The sequence below is a fragment of the Panthera tigris genome, chromosome B2 (assembly GCF_018350195.1).
Source record: "Panthera tigris isolate Pti1 chromosome B2, P.tigris_Pti1_mat1.1, whole genome shotgun sequence".
NCBI lineage: Eukaryota > Metazoa > Chordata > Mammalia > Carnivora > Felidae > Panthera > Panthera tigris.
This window is the reverse complement of record NC_056664.1, coordinates 102,145,912-102,167,050: the sequence shown is the minus strand read 5'-3', so window position 1 is coordinate 102,167,050 and position 21,139 is coordinate 102,145,912. Positions and strand designations below refer to the sequence as shown.

At 43.8% G+C, this 21,139-nt stretch overlaps 1 protein-coding gene across 3 annotated transcripts in view; it reads left to right on the top strand.

Annotated features, from left to right (window-relative positions):
* HS3ST5 (heparan sulfate-glucosamine 3-sulfotransferase 5) overlaps positions 1-21,139 on the top strand; it is a 151,375-nt gene that overhangs the window by 67,179 nt on the left and 63,057 nt on the right. Inside the window, exon 3 of one of the 3 annotated variants that reach the window (XR_001509898.2) lies at positions 681-913. The exons of the other annotated variants lie outside the window; for them this stretch is intronic. The gene's annotated coding sequence lies outside the window, so the exon portion shown is untranslated. Of the gene's footprint in view, positions 1-680; positions 914-21,139 lie in introns of those variants that run through there. 3 annotated transcript variants of the gene reach the window in all.

The following is a 21,139-nucleotide window of genomic DNA, read 5'->3' as shown; positions in this document are numbered from 1 at the left end:
GGTAAAGCACAGCAAATTAGGTTAGGGGGTGGTAGGAGCTCTACGAGGAAGCACTGTTTCCAGTTCAATCTATAAATGTAGGGTGTGTTCATCTTCACATTTCACACCAGGCCCAAGCCCAAGCCCAGGTTAGTACTTGAGATTCGTGTTTAAGAGAGCTTTGCAAAGGATCACGTTTGGGAGATTTTCCTTTTAAAAATATATGAGGTCACTCAGGTGTGTGATATAACGGGTCCTTTCATGGACACGGCATCTTCTCACAGGGGCTCTGTCGCGTTGAGGGTAGAGCTGAGGAGCCGGCTGCCTCATGGAGCCGTTGGCTTGGGGAGTGGCAGGGCCGTGAAGGGCACCCCCATCCCTGTGTCCCCCATCCCGGGTGAGTGGCCCCTCTCAGGACTGAGCACGTAGAGCCGGGCCCGGACTGAGGGCCTCAGGGCACCCTGTTCCCACTTACTCACCAGCAGAGCCAACCCTGGCAGGTGACACCAGAATGAGGTCCATTTCACAAAGAGGAAAGTCAGAGCCTGAGAAATTACGTACTTGGCCTAAGTACACCACGACTAAGTAGTAAGAGCTGGATTCAAACCCAGATTGTTCCACAATGGCCCAGTGGAACGCAAGAGTAGTAGGTTTGTATATGTATACTTTTTTGCTTTGGGTTTGTTTTTTTTTTTTTTCAGGTTGCTGAAGAGAGTCCCCTGGCTTGATTAACAGAAGACTAATTATTTTGTCTTCCCATGCTACCACAAGTTTCCCTTTACAATCCTATTCTGTTTTTTCTTTATTCTTTATATATATTTATATCCTATTTACTTCTCTGTGGGCCACTTAAAATCGAAAAGAAGATGACGAAGGAGATACTTTATTAAGTCACAAGATAAAGCCTTGTTAAAATTTAGTATCATAATAAAATAAAGCGTAAAAAATCAAGTCAAATCTATTAGTGTTAAGCAAGAGAGATATTATTCCATGAAATAATTAGCATAAATTCATTCAACAAATACTTCTTAAGCACCTGCTTCTCTCTAGAGGAGAAGCTGTGCTGGGTCAACAACAGTGGACAAAACAGATGGCCTGTCCTCCAGAAGCTGTCATTCTGGTGGGGGGGGGGGATGAGGGAGGCAGGCAGTTAACACATATGTAACAAGGGCATACGTTTGCCTTTGGTGAGAGAAAGCAAAGTTCAGTGGGTGTGGGCACCAAGGGGGTGAGAGGAAGAGGATGTGTTCTTAGGCATCGCAGTCAGGGGAGACTTTTCACGCGAGATGATGTTTGACAGGGGCCACAGGGAGCAAACCCTGGCCACAGATGGGTGAAGGGCATCTGAGGACGAGGAAGCCTTAGCAGCGAATACACTGAGACAAGAACTCTCTAAGTGTTTGTGTGTCCTTACCACTGCCTTCTGCCAGCAAGGAGACCAGTGTAGCCCAGAATAGAGTAGGCCAGAGGGAGGAAGCATGGCATAGCTACTAAATCAGAGAGGCCAAGCGGTGGGGCAGGGTGGCCTATTTTGTAGGGCCCTGTAAACCACTTCAGTCAAATGTAGTAAGCAAGTCACATTTACAAGTCATCTTGCTGGGGTACACCTCATCCAAATTTTACCAGTTTGCCCTTCTTTTGGTTTTTCTTTTCACTTATAAGTAGTTCCAATTGGATGATTTGTCCTGAATCCCAAAAGAGCGGATCAGAAAATAAGCAGCCGGCCACTCCCTTCTCCTCCCTCAGGGCAGGAAGCAGTAACTGATCATAGAGTTCTCTAGTCCACTGCAAAAGGTCAGAGCCAGCCAAGAGATGAGCCATTCCAGATATAGCCTTTAATATGCATATGTTTCCATCCCTGCCCTTCACCTCACCCTGCTTCATTAATAGATTAAGATCCAAGATCCAAGCCTCCAGCAGCTGACTTGCCTTTGCTTCAGTCCAGCTGCCTGACCCAGAAACTAAAATGCCCTCTGATCCTTTCTACTTCACCCTGAGCACCTCCTGACCCTGTGTGCACTCAGTCCCTTTCAGTCCCCTAGGTAGCTCCCCACCGCTCACTGTTGCCCTCTTGGGACCTGAACAGTGAACAGCTGAAAGCAAAATAACCTTGACCTTTCTAGGTCTTAGCTTCCTCACTGGCAAAATGGCTCATCTTGCCCAGCCTGCAGAATGGTGAGTAGGAAGTAGCAGCTATTAATAAAGTGAGTGTGCCTGATTCTAGTTGAGTCCTTGATCTGATAGAAGAAAAAGCAAGGAGAAAATGGGTCGTAGAAACTTGAAATAGAAGAAACAGAGGTGAGGGGTGCCTGGGTGGCTCAGTCAGCTGAGTGTCTGACTCTTGATTTCGCTCAGGTAATGATCTCACAGTTGCTGAGTTTGAGCCTCAAATCAGGCTCTGCACTGACAACAGAGACTGCTTGGGATTCTCCCTCTCTCGTTCTCCCTGTGCCCCTCTCCTACTCGTACTTTCTCTCTCCTAAAATAAATAAATAAACTTTAAAAAAGGAGAAGAAGAAGGAACAGAGGTGAAAATGACGTACGTTTTGTACTGGCCTTCTATCATATCTGGCTGAGCACAGAATTACCAAGAAGGAGATAAGACAGAATATATTGTCCAGGACAAAAGCTTGAGGTCTCCATCAATATGATGTCATGGGAGTCCGCCCAGTGGAGAACATGAAGATGATCATCAGATAATTCCTGCCGTGGAGAGAGGACAGAGTTTTCAACTGGTGGGTGGGAAGGATGAGTATATCAATGAAAATACAGAGATAGACAACATTTAGAAAATTAGGAAGTGCAACAGAATTCTAATAGAATACGTAAGTATTCCAACCTATCATCACTTCATGGGAGGCTGTTGAACATTGTTTAGTTAGCCATACTGAAGCAGGGCAGACTCGGGCCGGGCCTGGCACTCCCCCATCACCAAGGAACATACAAGAGGGGACATACCAGCTGTAAGTACTCTTAGGAAGTCTAGACTAGGAGCCAGATCCCAGTATTTGAATGATAGCCATGAGAGTCACCATGTTACCACTACCATAGACATTGGGCAATAAGTTTTGATGGACAAGTTAAATAGAGCAACTGGAAATATTCAAGCAAATGCATAGAACCTCAACCATCGGCTGGGGCTCAGAGGCAAGACTTCTACTCCTTGTAAAATGGAACGAGAGGGCTTGAGGGAGACTAGAACTAATATGGGGCCAACTAAAGAGCATGGAAATTATGAGGCAGGTTCCCAGGCAGATTCAGTTGATAATACTGAGATCCAATACATCTAAACAAGGCAGGAGTTTTGGAATCTGAATCCAAAACACAGGCCAAAGCACTTCTCAGCAAAGGCCACATGATGCTGAGCCCCTACATCCCTCCTGGCTGAGATGGGGACCCACTGACCAAGGGGCAAGCCACTTGAGATTGCACTTGCATTGGGGAGTTGGGCCACAGGAAGAAAGTGTGTAGAGATGAGGAAATGAACTAGTGCTAACCCTTCTCACCTGACCAAGTCTCAGAAAAATCCATTTCAGTCTCTGGATTTCCTTGGGTTGCAAGATGGAAATTCTGAGAAGGAAGTTGAGGAAAGTAAATCTGTAAGTTGTTTGGGAGTTCCAAGTGCTACCTTCTTTCTAAAAATCATTTTTTCCTTAGCTCACGTAGTTACAGAATTCTTTTTCAGTATCTAAAATGTCGACTTTAACTGGACTTTAGTGAAGAATGATGTCCTTAAAAACTTAAAATTCTGGGGGTGCCTGGGTAGCTCAATTGGTTAACCGTCCGACTTCCGCTTAGGTCATGATCTCACGGTTCATGAGTTCAAGCCCTCCGCTGGGCTTGCTGCTGTCAGTGTAGACCATGCTTTGGACCCTCTGTCCCCCTTTTTCCTTTCCCTCCCCTGCTCCTGTGTGCACTCTCTCTCTCTCTCTTTCTCTCAAAAGAAACATTAAGAAAAGAATTAAAAAATTTTTAATTTTTTTCAAAAGCCTTAAAATTCTGGAGTTCCAAGTAAAGAAATAGAGACTGTAGGTGTGCTAATAACAGTCCATGAAGTCTTAGAGTGATGTGTGCCACGCAGATACATATAGTGAGAGAAACACAATTAGGCACTTGCAGAGACCGATTCTTTTTCTTTAAAAATGGAAACTTGGGGCGCCTGGGTGGCTCAGTCGGTTAAGCGGCCGGCTTCGGCCCAGGTCATGATCTCGCGGTCCGTGAGTTCGAGCCCCGCGTCGGGCTCTGTGCTGACAGCTCAGAGCCCGGAGCCTGTTTCAGATTCTGTGTCTCCCTCTCTCTGACTCTCCCCCGTTCATGCTTTGTCTCTCTCTGTCTCGAAAATAAATAAACGCTAAAAAAAAAAAAAAAAAAAAAAATGGAAACTTGTGTGCTAATATTGACAGTGAGACCAAAGTTTTCTCCTGAATAAATTAAGCAACATAAATCTGAACTTGCCAGCTTACAATTAACCCAGCCACAGACAGTAGGATATAAGAGCAGAGCGGAATGTGTTGAATTGGAACAGAATGACCTTATAAACACTGGCACAAGAACTTATGTTTTTCTGTTTTAATTTACAGTTTGCAAAGTGTTGATACAATTTTCTACATTCTACATAATTTGATTATAAGAGTCTCCTTTCAAAGGGGCTTTGGGTATATTGGAATTTATTGGGCAAATGCTTATTCGGGGGGCAAATGGTTATTCATCTACTTATTGGCTTCCAGAGAGGGGTTGTGCTGGTTCATTTAGGCGACTGGAATCCTGTCCACCAGAAAGCTAATCAACAAGATGGCCGGTTACATTCATGAGTATTTCTTTTGGAGGCATTTCGTTTCAATCCCACAGATGGTAGCTGCAGTCCATTAGTTTGTGAGCCAAGCTTTTCCGTGTCCTATTGTACTTAGCAAAATTGCTATTGCAGCAACACGATTATTCCAAATTCAGTGAGACTCAGCAGGGCTAAAACAAAGCTATGTCATAACAATTTAATCCCAGCTCACCTTCCCCTTTACTGGATAAACAACCAAACACCTGCTGAATTCTGCTGCACTTAATGAGAACATCTGAGCAACAAAGATCAAAGAACACTGACATCTGATCTTAAAACCAATACAGTGGAACCCCATTTTGGAAAGGGTGTTTATTACATGGTTTCAGGTAGCTATTCTGTGGGTCAAATTATAGTACCCAAAATAAACCATACCAAAAAATCCTACCTCGACATGGCTAATTTGTAAGGCCTATACCTCATCATCAACCTTTTTAGGAGCTTCGTGCCATCCACCTCAGCCTTCATTTGAATGACCTGAAAAATGGTCATTTAGAATTTACAGGGGCAAGAGAATATGTGTTTTCTGCTTTAAAAAAAAAAAAAAAAAAAAAAAAAAAACAGTAAAAAATGCAAGATGAAAACCTGTTAAGGATGTTTATCTTCCCGGTTGCACTAGAATCTCCACTTTCAAAAACAAGCAAAACACTTTGAGCTTTGAAAATATCCTGAACACAAGTTTTCCGGTGTAATTCACAGAAGACACCTTGATTGTCCCTTCTGGGTACTTTTTCCTCCGTGCTTATGAGGAATAAATAAATCTGACCACAAATGGCAATGCTTTCTTCCAGGGTTTTAATGTAATACTGAATACACCTCCTACACTCAGGTATTACCTCCTCTTGTGGGTCTTTTTTTTTCTTTTTTTCTTTTCTTTCTTTTTTTTTTTTTTTTGTAGTGCACTGTAAACTGTAGAATGCAAGCTTTCTCACCGCCTTCTAGCAAATCCGAATGGTTGTTAATCCCCGTATTCTTTATAAAACGCTTCCTGAGTCAACATGAAATGGACTTTCTGCTCCGGTCCTCCATACAGGTCCCAGCGTTCCCCAGGTTCTCTACTCTGTAAAGGCCCCTTGTATAATTTCTGATATAAGAAGTAAACACTTATTTTGACGTACGCAGTCAGGAGGGCACCTAGGCCTATGTACATTTGCTTATGAGATTTGCTGTCTTAGAAAACTTTAAGAAGGCAAACGGGGAACAACAGTCATGCTGTGCCCTGAACACCTGGAGCCGAATGGAACTGACTGGTGTTTTTATGTTGTGTGGACGTCGGCTGTGTGGCATCGAGATCTGTGCGCGTCCCATAATGTGCAGGGACATCCATAGCAGCTCATTGTATTGGAGTTATTGTTAAATTAATTCTATTTAGCTCACAACAAGGAGCCAAAGGCTGGTTTTCAACAAGAGTGCTTGATGGCAGCCAAAAAAAAAATAATAATAATTAGCCATTGCCCACTCCCTATAGAATCTAAATTCTAGTCTCCAAAGGTAACCTAGGCCCACCGTACCAGATTATTCCAAATTCGTGGAGACTCAGCAGGGCTAACACATCCTCCTGGCATGAGAAGTCTCCTGTTTTAGCCAACCTGGCCCCCTAACCAGCAAAGGAGAACTGTATTTTAAGCCTGTCTCTGTTTGATATTGGAGGGTTCAGAAGTACCAGGATTTTGAAGCATGCTTGAACTCATTTGGGACTACCTTTGAATACTTGATAAAAACTGAACCTTTTGTGTGTGTGTGTTGTACTTTTTTACATGTAATTTCAGGGTGGTGCTATACCCCAGATACTAAACTCCTGCTGACCTGAGAATTTATACTGCCTAGAAAAATGGCTTTATGGTATCTAGAACTAAAAATTCAAATTACTCTAGAGGTGATGCTTTTATTTGCTCTGACCTCAAAGCATTCTGAAATGATGATGTCCTGCACTGGGACGAAGGAGGATATCTTTGCTATGACAAAGAGAACCCAGGCCCCTCCCATTCACCCTCTGCTATTTGGGCAGTGGTTGTTTTATCCATATAAACCACCCTGGCCACTCTCTCGTTTCCTCCTCTAATCAAGCAGGATCTGGGTCTCCATGTGAGCATTATGTTTCCTCTCCTCTGATTTGGGAATGTGCCTTTCCAAACCTAACATCGTCATTTCATCTCATCCTTGCCTTAAACCAGGGTCCACGTAGCCCAGGCCTACTGCTGGGACCACCATAAATAACACGGGAGATGAAACCAGAAGCACACTAAGGCATTTTGAGAAAGAATCTTCCATTACAAACAAACCCTATTCCTGAAAAGATGGTAAAAGGTCCATAGGAAGTGTTGTTTTGTGTCGTACTGTTTTGTTTTGTTTGAGTGAGGCAGTCTTTGGGCCGTGTGGGAGCCGGGACTGGAATGTGCTCTCAGGAACAACCTAGAAGTACAAAACCAAACGCTGGGTCTAGAACTTGAAGGAACACGGACAGAATACGAGAACTAGAACATAGTTCTAGTATGAAAGGTACGAGATCAGTTTCAAAGCCAAGATTCTCAGGGTATAAACAGTGAGGGGTGCCAAAAAGGGAAGGGTAAGTCAGTGACAAAAACCGCTGGAGAGCAGAGGAGCTGCTTTGAGGGGTGGGGAAGAGGTGAGCAGGGACAGTAATGTCCATGAGCATCAGCTGAGCATGTGTGAAGGGCACGGACCACATGGGCACAGGTGAGATTTCACCTGCTAGAGGCTCCCACTCTTCAGGCCTCGACGAACAACGGAGTGGTGAGCCAGGGACACTCAGATTTACTGTTACATGTCAGGCACTGTCGTAGGAGGAATTCAAAGGTTGCTCATTTGATTCTTCTGAATTCTTCTGATTCTTTTGACACCACTCTGAAACGTGGGTCAGGTCACACAGCTAGTAAAAGCCCAGGCTAAGATTTGTATCCAAGTCTACCCGATGCCAAAGGCTTTGTGTGTTCCCCCCAGCAGGGGTTAGAACATGTTTAAAGTGTTCCGTGGACTTTCTGGGCCTGCCACGTTCAGTCTCCACTTGTACACTGTAGATGCATTGAAGTGAGGGCTGTCTTCTGCTCAGGGATTTTTCCCATCATTAAATGGTCATGTTTGGTCAGACCGTAGGAACTTCTGGAAAGTTCGGTGTTCAGTCCTTATGGCTGATTTTTTTCAAAGACAGTCCCAAAGCTGAAACGGATTTCTTTCTTTGTGATGTAAGAAAGAAGGCCTTTGTCAGGCTCTAATTTTATTTGTGCACTTTCAGTCTTCGATCAGCAAGTGGTGGGAAATCATGTTAGTAATCTAATCACTCCATTAACTGTATTGGGCTTAGGTCACCCAAAAGTGGCCTGAAGTCCGCTCTTGGACCTCGCCAGTGTTTGGGAGCGCGGCACGCTTGTCTTTGTGTAGGCCAGAACAGAATGAATGTCTTTCAGCCTCAAAATACACGACAGCAGTTTTCCTGACACTCGAATCATCCAATCTGTCAGGGGCACTTATGCGCCAGTCGGCTCAGGCTACGGAGCAGAGGGTAGTGAACCCACTGCCTCTGGGAACACTCCGAGTGCATTCGCATTGCCTGCCCAACTCTGACATTGGAACAGCAACGACCCCGTATACCGAATCTCCTCCTATTCCGCCTCGGACATGGAAACAGTTCCTAAGAGAAACACAAATCTAGAAGAGGGGCGAGGCGATGACTATCCACAGTGACCTCCCACGGAATACAACGTATGTGTGGTAACAATGATAATCAGGATCGTTCCATCAGACATTGATGTACGGATTATTCTCTGCCAGGTGCTGTTCTGTGCACTTCATGGGTATTAACTCCTTAGTGGTTACAACAGTCTTATTAAGTAGGTCCTGTTATTATGCCACCATTAAGGATGAGGAGACTAAGGCGTAGAACTGTTAAGCAACTTGCCCAAGACCGCATATCTAGTTTTGACTTTTTAGCCACTTTTCAGCAGCTACTAAAATGATGTTCCTTGTATGAAGAAACGGACGAGACAGGTGTACTGACTGACAGCTGCTCTAGAATTAGTGCAAGGAGGGGGCGCCTGGGTGGCTCAGTCGGTTGAGCATCTGAGTCTCGATTTCGGCTCAGGTCACCATCTCACAGTTTGTGATATTGAGCCCCACGTCGGGCTCTGCACTGACAGTGCAGAGCCTGCTTGGGATTCTCTCTCCACCTCTCCCCGCTCGCTCTCGCTCGCTCTCACTCTCTCTCTCTCTCTCTCAAATAAATAACCATGAAAAAAATTTTTTAAAAATAATTAATACAGGGAGAAGAGCGATCTCGGTACTTACACACTTAGCCTGCACTGTTTAAGTCCCTGTGTGGCTCCCAATGGCCACTGTCCACCTCCTGCTTCTCTTCTGACTCCAGAAGCCCAAGAGTTTTTCTCTGAGAATACATTTAGGGGAGGAATCTGTGATAATGAGGCAGGGGAAGTGATGAGTAAGGTGAAAGCATAACTTTTACCTAAAAACAATCCAGAGGAAATGATGCTGTTCTGTGCAGCCCTCTTCCCTCCCCCCTTCCTAGTCTCCTATAAATGGATAGCCATCTAGGCAAGCCTTGATTTGGGATGATTCTAGTTCATAAGACTAGATCACTCAGTGCTGTTATTTTAGCTCCTCGTATGAGACTCTGAGATAGTTTTATTATACAGGAGATTTTTCTGTAACGGCATTTACTCTGATGTGGTTTCACCTGTAAGGGCAAAAAAATTTATCAGACTTCTCGGTGATATAATTTATTCATCTTGACAAACGTTTTTCAGAAATGGCCACGTTGACATTCTGTTTGCCTCCCAAGGCTTGCATTATCCTCAGCCACTACCAGTTACTGCCCCACCCCCGCCCCCCCTCTCCCAGGACACACGTGCTGCCACATGACCACCCACACCCGGCGTTTCCACATGGCATGGGCTCTAAAGAAAGGTCGACGGCATTTCTTTCTGATGGCATTCCAGTTGATGTGCAGGACCTGGAACATTAAAGGGGAGGGCATTACGTTGTGAGAGAGAAAGGGGAGACAGCACAGAAACCCAGAAATACCATGAACATTTCAGAAAACTGGCTGTAGATAATGAAGATTAAAAACGTGGAATAAAAAATGAAGCAGGGAAGTATTCGTTTTATTCAGATAATGTAAGGATCTGAGAGCCAACAGAATATTCTGGCAGTCATTAGCATGACAAGCCTGCGTACAAAGCGGCAGGTGAAGGATCATCTCAGGGAGAGCACAGGGGTGGCAAAGCAGCAGGGCCCGGCTCTAGGAGCACCTGAAGTCTGTAACCAGTGGCTGCGGGACAGGGGCTAATGGGCGGGAAGGTCACACTCACCTTGCCAGCTTCGCCTTCCCAATATCCTCTGCTTCCTTCGTACATTCCAACTGAGTTTCATGCATTTGGTATTGTACATATTGTTAAAATGAAAATTAAAACTGTCATCCTTGGGTGGCTGGTGCACATTTATAATTTATCACCTTCCTTTATAGTTAAAAAGGACAACCAGGGAAATGCAGCTTAGCCCTCACTCACAAACTCTCAGCACTGCATAAAGCACGCTCGGGCCTCGTAGGACAGATATACTGCACACATTTAGCATATTTATTTCTCCCTTATGGAACTTCTTCTTATCCGGGGTATGCTTAGCTTTAAATATATTCAGAGGCTATAAATATTGCATGGAATTTTGAGATCTGAAAAATAACTTCTCCATCGCTGATTTACTGATATGCTGCAGAACAAGTTTAGTATCTATATTTACATGATAAAAATTTTCAGTTAATACACGGGCTGTTTTTAGCCATCCATGGCAGTGCTATGATTACATTTTAATCCTTGGGTGAAAAGGGAGAAAAAAGAATCAGTTGGGAATGATCCCAGGTTTCTGTCCTTGGTTTGCGGGTAAATGGAGATTCTTTGAGTCTGGGGAGGCAGGAAGAGACATGGGCTTCCAGTGGCAAAGTAGATGAGTACATCTTGTTGAGGTAGTAAAGCCTGATGCCCAATTCCCTGTCCTTCTGATGTTAGAATCATGTACGTCATGTATTTTCAGAATCCCATTTTGGTTCCCATATGAATAAAAATAACAGCGGCCATTTATTATTTGATCCATTTCAGACATTGTTGCTCGTTTTGTCTTAATCCTTATAACAACCGTGTGGGCATTTTTCTCCATTTTACAGATGAGGAAATTGAAGCAGAGACACTAAGTAACTTACTAAAAATCACACAGCTAGTACATGCAAAGAGCTACCAGGCTCTCAACCCTGTGCCTTCACCTCTGCCCTGGACAGGTTCCCGTTTGGGAAATAGCAAACTCGCCGTTTCTCACAGAAGAGTCGAACTTCACTCTGGTGGCTCAGTCCCAGAGCACCCCTTTCAGTACTCCTCGTTGTCTCCACCTTCCAGGGTGCTCCTCCATACGCCCTTGGAGCAGATGTGAACGTGTTTATCAGTGCCCTGTGTTAGATACATAGCCAAGGTGAGAATGCAGTGGAATCAGCAGTGTCCAGTGCTTTCCAAATCTGCGTTTGTTTTACACAGGAATTTTAGACCATTATAACAAGCAAGAGTAGGCAGACCTTGGAGACTTTCTAATTCAACTCAAACCTCTAATGTGTCTCAGATCTCAGCCAATCATATACTACCTTCGTGACTAGCCAGACTGGCTCACCACTCTATAGTATACCATTTAAATAAACTTTTTTTTTTTTTTTACCTTAAATGTATTTTTTATAAAAGAATCCTTACATCACTGTTATAAATGGAAAACCAGTATCACTTTCCACAAATTGAAATTAATCGTAAATACACAGACAGAACAAAGTAATATTATTAAATTCTAGCCTCGTATTGCCCAAACTCTGAAATTGATAGCCACATCTTTCTTCTGGTATGTATTAGAATGTGGTTGGGAGATATTAAAGACATTGCAGCATCATGCTGAGACTTTTCTCCTTGAATAAATAGGATGGAAAAAAAAGGATTTAGAAGGAAATAACTCTTTCTTCAGGTGGTTGGGTGTTACTTCAGGCTATGTCTGTGCATCACTTACAGTCATCTCTAGCATAACCAGTCGTTTGTATCCATCACTTGCAAAACTCTGGCCTTGTCTATTCCTCACATTTTACCAAAAAAAGAAACTAAGATCCAGAAAGTCCAAATGATTTTCCATGCTCATGTATCTGGTACCTGGCATTTAGTAGATGTCAACGAACGATGAATGAGCTATTTGGACATGTTTGGACTTCAGGATCAAATGTGGATTCCAATCCTGTCACTTATTACCAGTATGATCAAAAACCCAGTTGGTCTCTTGACTCCCAGAAGTGTTCTTGTTAATGCTACATGCTGCCTTACAGGTTGAAGATGACACATAAATAAAGTTCTGAAAAGTTATAGAGACACACAAAGTTGAAAGAACAGGATACGGATTCTGCAACGGGTCCAAGTTCCACAAAGGAGAACCTAGCATGGTGTTGAGAATCTAAGGTATATTAAATAAGCAATGGTATTTGAATCTTAGGATGGATAGGAATCTTGTATCCTTCATTCTGAATTCGACAATTAAATTCAACTTCAATTTATTGGACATCTTCTATATTTACCCATAGAGATCGGACTTAAAGATAAATGGGATTACTTGTGCTGAGTTACCCAAAAGATGAAATGGCCTACAGAGGCCTACGCTGCCTTCCTTGCCCATTTTTTCCCCTTTATGACCCATGCCATTGGAAAGAGTTTTAAATCCTAAGCTCTTCACAAACTTTTCCAACTCCTTTTCCTACCTTCTTCAGCTTGCTCAACCGCATTTGCCCAAGAGTGGCCACCATAAGCTGTTACGTTAATTCATTCAAGATGGCCTGGTTGTTCAACACCAAAGCTCGGGGATAATTGGAAACTAAAAGTTTCAATCACTGCAGCAGAGACAAAAGGTGTGCTTTTGAGAGAAGAGTGGGAGAAGATCCAGGCAGTGGGGCAAAACTGTTCCTATTGGGCTGGATGGTATTGCTCCTGGGAGAGTCTTCCTCCTACTGCCATCTTTGGTGGCCTGCACAGCCGGGCTCTACGTTCCAAGTGGGGAGCCGGCAGGAAGGTTTCCTTTAAATACCTACTCTGGATGTTTACCAGAAGAGCCACATAGATGGATCACGGCGGGACTGTGAATTGTGCTATTTTCAGCCATATGACCTCATATGCATGGGGCAGGTGGGGTGGTGGGGGGGAAGGCTAGGAAAGAAGTTTGAGTATGTAAAGGATGTCCCTAAATGGTCACTTGCTTATTCCAACCCAGTATCTCCTAACCCTGGCTTCTGTTTTGAAGTTCATCTGACCTCTCCCAATGTCAAGACCTTTGGCCCTCTCCAACATTCCATCATTTTAAACAGCCATTGCTCTAACAGCAATTACAGACAAGATCAGACTAACCCAAATACCTTCTACTTCTAACTGTGCTGCTACCGTACAAGTCCCCCTTTTTGGAGAAGAAAGGAAAGTCTGAAAGGTGGATTTGTGAAAAGAATAATTTTTTAAGTTCAATAGCTGGAAGCAATATGCCCTTCATTTTGTGAAGTCAATGACTATCCTGTCCCCAATACATAGTATCTGCTCTGGATTATAATAGATGCTTGATAGGTACTTGTCAAATGAAAGAATGTACATTTGGACATATAATGAGCTTAGGAATTAGATGTGGATGTTGGCTGTCTTTCTTTTACTGCCATTTACTACTAGTGTGACTTTAGGCAAGATACCCAGCTCTCTGAGCCTCCATTTTCTCATCTATAAATTATCAGTGGTACTTTTAAGATTAGGTATAAAGTGTGTAGAGAGTCTATCACAATACCTGGTCCAGAGGAAGAACATGATGGTAGCTAAGTGCATCTGTGCTGTGTGTTTATTATTTGGGAGCTTTAAGGAAGTCTAAAAATGCCTTTTCCTTCAAAGATTCACTGACTACCTTTTTATAGTCAGTGCCACCAAGAGGACACAGTGTTGGATGCCAAAGGGAGTCATAAGCAGAGGGAAATAAGAAAAGTGGGAGAGATGCCATAGGCATAGAAGAATCGAATAAAAAAGGCAGACAAGGAAAGGAAGTCAAGTTGAGGAACAGAGTGGCTTGCCAACAATGCCTGCCTCATTAACACTTGGGACAGAGGGACTTACCTCTCTCACTTCTCCTTTCCTTAGAACATCTACTCGGACTATAGGAGAGACACAACTTGGGGATTTTGAGTGGTCAGCTGGAAAAAGTCTTATTTTTTGCCCACCCTTTCATGTTTCACTTTCTGGTATGACCAACTAAATATTTGCTTAGTACATCAATTTAGCGGATGTTTATGGAGCACTACAAAGCCCAAAACCTGGTAGATGGCACTTCAGCAATGAGATACTCAAGATTTTTAACCTAGGATGACAGACAGTCTTATCTCTGAGACATCCATAGGTGTGCATTTCTCTTATCACTTTAACAAAAAAGAAGTGAGTTTCTCACAGCCAATGATAATTTTCTCATATCCAAGAGTTAAAACCAGCATGCTGTTACTTTGGTACTTTGAAATTACAAATGGTATGTGTGAGAAGAAAGGGAGAAATGGGCATGGTTTTCATTAAGAGAGAAAATATCTTTTCCAGATAGCTTCCTGAAGAAGAGATCATTCTCCAGTTTCTACTTTGGATACAGCCATTATCCAGAAAGTCACTGAAATCAGATTGCTATGATGCATTATATTGTCATATCCACATATCCATTTAGGAGGAAAAATACTTTGGTAACAATTCCACAGCAGAATCTACTATGTTTTCTGAATAATCCGATTGAGAAGGCAAAATATTAAAGAATGATATTCTCTCCAAAAATAGTTCTTCATAAAAAGACCAGGACTTTTGGCACTCCATAAATACCATTTTTGTAATTATTATCATTAAAAGCACCAAAAATGAGGCCAGAAACGTGTGGACCTCAATATAAAAAATGCCCCCATGTCTTACTCCATGAAAGTGTCCAGAGTGATTTTAAGTACTTGGATTATGCAAATGAAATGAATTTGCTACAGCGACCTCCTCTTGAACTAAAGGAGCCTTTTAAATTGCCATAAATTCCTTGGATTGTTTTTTCGAGTGAGTGAGTGAGTCAGTGCCAAAACCATATAATAAGGCCAGTGCATCACAGTGGCCAACAACAAAACAAACTGGCCCGTTAAGGAGGAACTGAAGTGTTTCAAGTGAATGCCCAGTTCAGTTCAATACAGCAGGTACAGGTGACCTTTTGTGTGTGAGGTATCGTGAGAGGGATGAGGGGCATACAGAGCAGTTCTCCTCTTAGAGGTCCGTAGACAGACAGCTACTCCGGCAGTCACAGCACAGATTCAATCATACATTCAACCAACAGACCCTAGACACTGACTACGTCAGCCTCTATTCTAGGTGCTGCAGATAAAGCAAAGGCACACGTCTCTGCCCTCACGATAAGCGATTTTAACGAATCGTATGCTAGACTAATCATGACCGATGTGGAGACAAACGAAGCAGAGAAGGGATATAATGTTGGTTTTCGGTGAGAAATAAGGAGAAGATGACATTTGAATAAAGACACGGAGGAGGTAGATGAGTGAACCTCCAGGATATCTGGGGGAGATCATTCCAGATAGGGGAGAACAAGGGCAAAGTAAGGGGTATGGGGGGAAGGTGGATGGACAGAGGGCTCAGCATGAGCAAGGTGTACCAGGAGAACGTGTAAGCAGGTCAGGTTTTCTGGCATCTGACCCATCTGTCCCAGCTCGGGGTCCATGGATTACTGGTGTTCATTACCTCATAAACAGTGCCCTGCTGCCTCTCGTTCCCCTTGGCATCCTATCCATTTCTTGGTTTTTCCGTCCCTGGGGAGTGCTGTGGTCGTGCTCCCCTGACTCTGGGGCACATGTCTCCCCCCCCAGATCACCCATCTCTTTTCTCACCTGACTTAACTTTTCTGACATCTAAAAAAAAAAAAAAAAAATCAAATGAATGAAATAGGCTTTCTCTCAGGTTAGCATCTGTGTCGTGGTCTAATCTAGAATCTGTAACGCTGTGAATGAGTGAAGGAATAGGAGGGGATAGGGGACATTTGCAGCCACTCTGTAGGAAGAGCATCTGGGAAGAGCTGGGCCACCACAGCCCCCGGGTTTCTGGGGTGGCTCTGAAGAAAGAGCTCATGGTGTTCTCTCGTCTTGAGCTCTGATCTCTCATGCCCCACCCAGCCTGTCCCCACCCCCAATCTAGCAGTCACTTAAACAGAAAACTAGTATGTCCCCGCGTTCAGACATGGATGTGACCCCCACGGGGTCTCTGAGCTTTCTCCCCCTGTATGTCCCTGGTGCTGTTACAGCCAGGTGGTTAACCCAGATGAAAGTAAGCACGCATGTTGGAGTGGTCTGGACTGCAGATCATCTTAAAGGGGACCCGAATGCACACAGAAATTCAGGATGCCCGAGGAAAAGAAAGCGATTGGCAGAGGCCAGGGAGAAAGGGGAATGCATACAGGGCTTATGTAAGGAGACCGACCCTGAGCCCTGACAGACCCTGCATCCAAGCAGTGGTTTCCAGCAGCCCTGGCTGCACATGAGAATCACCTGAGGACCTTTCAAAAACTCATGTTGAGCCCCCATTAAATGAGAATCCGAGGGGTGAGGCAGGAATTTCCTTGATGATTCCACTGTGCAGCTGGGGCTGAGGACCACTGAGCTAGAATCAGAGCTGCAGCAAAGGCCTTCTTCTCACTGAGGATCCAGCCTTCCATGAAGCTGGGTGCAAAGGGACTGCCTGCCTGCCTGCCTGGGACAGACTTCCTCTTGGTCCTCCCTTTGGCGCATGAGCCTCCCATACGGGGCTCCAACCAGACAGCACTAGAGAGGTAAAGAGACGGCTAAGTGACAGAGCGTTTGTGTAAGAACCTTGGGGCAGAACTTGGGTCCAGGCCAGCAACGCACCCACCCTTGGGCGAGTTATTGAACCTCTCTCGGTCTCAGTTCCTTTGCTTATAGATACATGATGATAATAATACCCACCTCAAGGGGTTGTGATGATTCCATGTTTTCATAAATTTAAAGCTCCTCACACAGCCCCTGGCACACGGTAGATGGTCGCTATTTGCTGCCTTCGTTGTGCGTCTTGACCTGGCCCATGCAAGTCTCTAGCCAAGCCTCCAGCTTTGTTGCGTCTTCAAACTCGAATTTTTACATTTCTCTCTCTTTCTCTTCTTTCTCTTGCCCTTCCTCACTCCCTCCCTCACGCACGCGCGCACACACACACACACACGCACAGGTGTACACACGCATTCCCACATACACATCCCGGTCTGTTCCCTCTGCCTGGCCTGGCCTCTCCCTGTCTTTCCAGAAGAACCAGAGTCCTCACCTCTGTGCTGCTGAAACATCCCTACATGGCTCTAACTCTGCATTTACCATAGTAGACTGTAATTATGTACGTATTTCCTGGCCCCACTAGAACTGAGCTACTCAAAATATTGTATTTACCTTGTCTTTTTGGTGCTTAAAACAGCGGCAAGTGTAGAAATACTCAGTAAGCATTGCCTGCATGAGTACTCTAAAATACTTTTCCAATGGCCTTATTAAGATCCCTACTAACCTCTTTCCAGCCTGAAATCTCTACCATTGGAATCATTTATTGGGTTAAACAACAACAACAACAAAAATCACCAACGATATGGGGCGCCTGGGTGGCGCAGTCGGTTAAGCGTCTGACTTCAGCCAGGTCACGATCTCGCGGTCCGTGAGTTCGAGCCCCGCGTCAGGCTCTGGGCTGATGGCTCGGAGCCTGGAGCCTGTTTCCGATTCTGTGTCTCCCTCTCTCTCTGCCCCTCCCCCGTTCATGCTCTGTCTCTCTCTGTCCCAAAAATAAATAAAAAACGTTGAAAAAAAATTTTTTTTTAAAAAAAAATCACCAACGATATGGACAGAAATCTGATTAAAATGCAACTGTGCTTACACATTCATGTGCACACACACGCATACAATGCTACAGAGGGGCAAGGACTATCCTCTGCAGGCAGCCTCCTGCCCTCCCTGTGCCTTAGTGTCCTCAGATGAATAAAAGGGTCATGGGCGGGAGAAGCTCTCAGGTTCCCTCCATATTTAGAACCCCAAGAGTCTAGGCTTAGATCTTGGGGCAGTTCAGAGGAGCTGACCCTGAGGGAGTTAGCGTAATGGACGGGGCCGTGAAAAGCCGCCCCACTGTCATGCCCTGGTGGACAGAAGACAGGATAGGAAATGATAAAATCTATGTGGGAAGAATAATCCAGGAAGGGTAGGTCTGGATGCAGGCTCGAGAAGAAATTGGAGAAGGGGCTGAGAAATGGGGGGGGGGGGGGGGATAAAAAATAGAGGTAACTAGAAGGAGGAGACTCTCGGGAGCAAACACAAGGAAAGGGCTTGGGGTAGAGAGAGGAGATTGGGAGGGTTGGCTGGACATTCAGGTGACAGAAGCATAATGAAGATAAGAACAAGGAGGACAGAACAGAGAAGACAGCATTTAATTCACAGTCTTCTCAGCCCTGGAAATCTCCAAGAACAAGTCAAAACTCAAGTCCTCTGAAAGCTGACTAGCCTGAAAGGGGAGCGTGGGTTTCAGCCCGGGCTCTGAAGAGGGCAGGAGCCCGAAAGTCCAGCCCGTAGCCTGTCTTTCAGAACTACCAAAACTAGCCTTGGTTCACCCTGGGTACACAGGCATACTTTGGTGCAGACCTTATTTAATATTTACAGCGCCTATAACCATTTACAAACCCGCCTTCTGTCCTTGGATCTTGGCCAAAACTCTTATTTAAATTGGGCCAGGCTGTCTTCATTGCTTCAGGCCATAACACTGCTCTGTTTCCTGTTGCTCTTATATAGGTGCACAGCTTGGAAAACGCTCTGTCTGTGACCACTAGCACCTTCTTCGAAAATGCCTGGTATTTAGCCGAATTCTGAATAGCTCTCTTTCTAACTACCTTGGCCGGCCAGCTCCTATGAGAACATAAGGGTGATCTTTATTCATTTCCAGCATTTGCGTGCCACAATAAAACATAGCAAACTTAACGGTAAACACTATGTATGAATTGGTATCAAAAACTGATCTGTTGGGGCTTCTGAAAACAAAATCACATTTGCCAACGCATTTTAATTCATTGTAGGAGGGAGCAGTAGAATGAAGGACATTTTTGCAAAGTTTCGCTAGGAATTCATAAGGTCATACAAGTCTACCGGTTACAGGTCAACTGTCTTGTACTATCCCATGTGCATATATGATCATTGCACATCTTTATTTTTCTCATTTTCTCTTGGCACAGTTAGAGGACTGGCATCTGAGAACCTTTACATTGGGACATAAGCTATGAGAGAATATTGAAAAGAAGTGACTCATTAGTGTGCAGAAGGAAATTTAAAAGGCAGGGCACAAAGAAGATAAAGATCCAAAATACTTAGAAGATAGAAAACTTATAAGGTATAAAAGGAAAATTAGGCTGAAGGGACAAACACACAAATGGTAATGGAAGAAATTTCCAAATGGAAGCCGCACCACTCACTCCCTTGGCATCGAAAAAAGGGCATATGCTCGAATATCAAATCCTCGAAGGACTGAGGCCACAGCTGTTGGTGAGCACTGGTAGTAAATTTTACTAGTCAGAAAGAGCACTATAGAGGGGAAAATGCAGACTACTTTTGCAGAAGTGCAGTTTATGGATTTTTGTACATGAAAAGAAACTGAATTGGACAACGCTGTTTGATAGCTTTTTGACTTCTTAGGCTTTCTGGCAAACATTAAAGTAGAATATAGTAAAGTCTTCCAAAAGTGCATTTCCTGAAAGATTTAATTTTTTTAATCTCAAATTAGCCCCCCTCCATTTGCAATCATCATATAAAAATTATGTTCCCTAAGAACTTTAAGAACATTTTCTCCCCTTTCAACATACTCATAAAGCACATCTCTCAAGAGCCTAATAACTTATGTATTTTTATACTTGAAAAATTATTGCCAAAAGAAGAAAAATGCTTTATAATTTTTTTTTTTTTACTTCCTGAATGTATAGGAAAAGTCACTAACTTTTTCAAAGTTCACTTTTGCAACATTTTAAGAACAAAATGAATATTTGCTACTTTGTTTCCTATTTAAGAAATTATCTCTTCAAATACAGTCTACTTAAATTTCATTTACCTCCTCCTTCTTTTCCTTTTGATCATCTATGTAGTAGATATTTGCATTAGATTGCTCCTAAATGTATGACAATTGGAACATTAAAGTGGTTTCCACCCCATTTCCAAAATTGCATGTGCAACTTTGATGCAGCTGGAAAGCTATGCATTCTCTGATGATGCCTGCCCAGTTTTTCCTGTGAAATATCTCTGGGCTGGGGTAGATTTGTCTATAGGCTGGCAATTACGTAAGTAATTTTAGAAGCGCATTTGGAAAATTTGGTCGTGGTGTTCAACTCTCTATCCATCGTGGAATGCTTTTAATAGTGACGAAACGTTGCTTTTCTCTCTCACCACCTGAAACTAACACAGTGGTGTCTAATAGAATGTTTTAGGATGAGGAAAATCATCTTCATAGATGCTGTTTGACATGAGAGCTTACTTGTCACATTGGGCGCTTGAAATGTACTTAGTTCAACTGAGGAACAGGATGTTTAATTTTATTTGATCGTCATTATTTTTAAGTAACCACATGTGACTAGTGTGGTTAGTACTGCGGGCAGGACGGAGCAAGCAGGTGTCCCATTGTATACCTTGTTCCACTGAGACCAAACCCGTGTCTGTGTTTTCATTTTACCCTGGGTGCCCCTCGATTTTCTCTTTAGTGCAGCGAGAGCATTGACTGTGTGATCTCTGATGTTCCCTGCAATTCAAACTCGTCTGACTCCCCTCTCTACCTCAAAATATCACAGCCTTTACACCCAGCTTTAATTTTACCACAGCCTTAACATCAAATGTAATAATAAGAGCCTTTAATAGCATCGGTGAGGATGACCTTACACACAAGTTTCAAACAAAACTTTGTGATCAGTGTCATCACCACTTTTCACACAAATGGCAGAAAGTTTTTTTTTTTCTTCTTCTTCTTCTGGAAACAGCCTTGGAACAATTGCCAGTTACATCCGAAGCCAACACTGGCCAAACCTCTTCCTGCAAGGCTCACCTGATTCTCCCTCCTCCCTACCCACCCCTGCGGAGAACTGCTTTTCAGCGACACCACTGAACCCTAGGATAGCAATTAGAACGCTTCATTTGTTTGGCATCCCTCCCTCTGATAGATGTACGATTCTTGTTGCAGGGGCGTGTCTCAATTG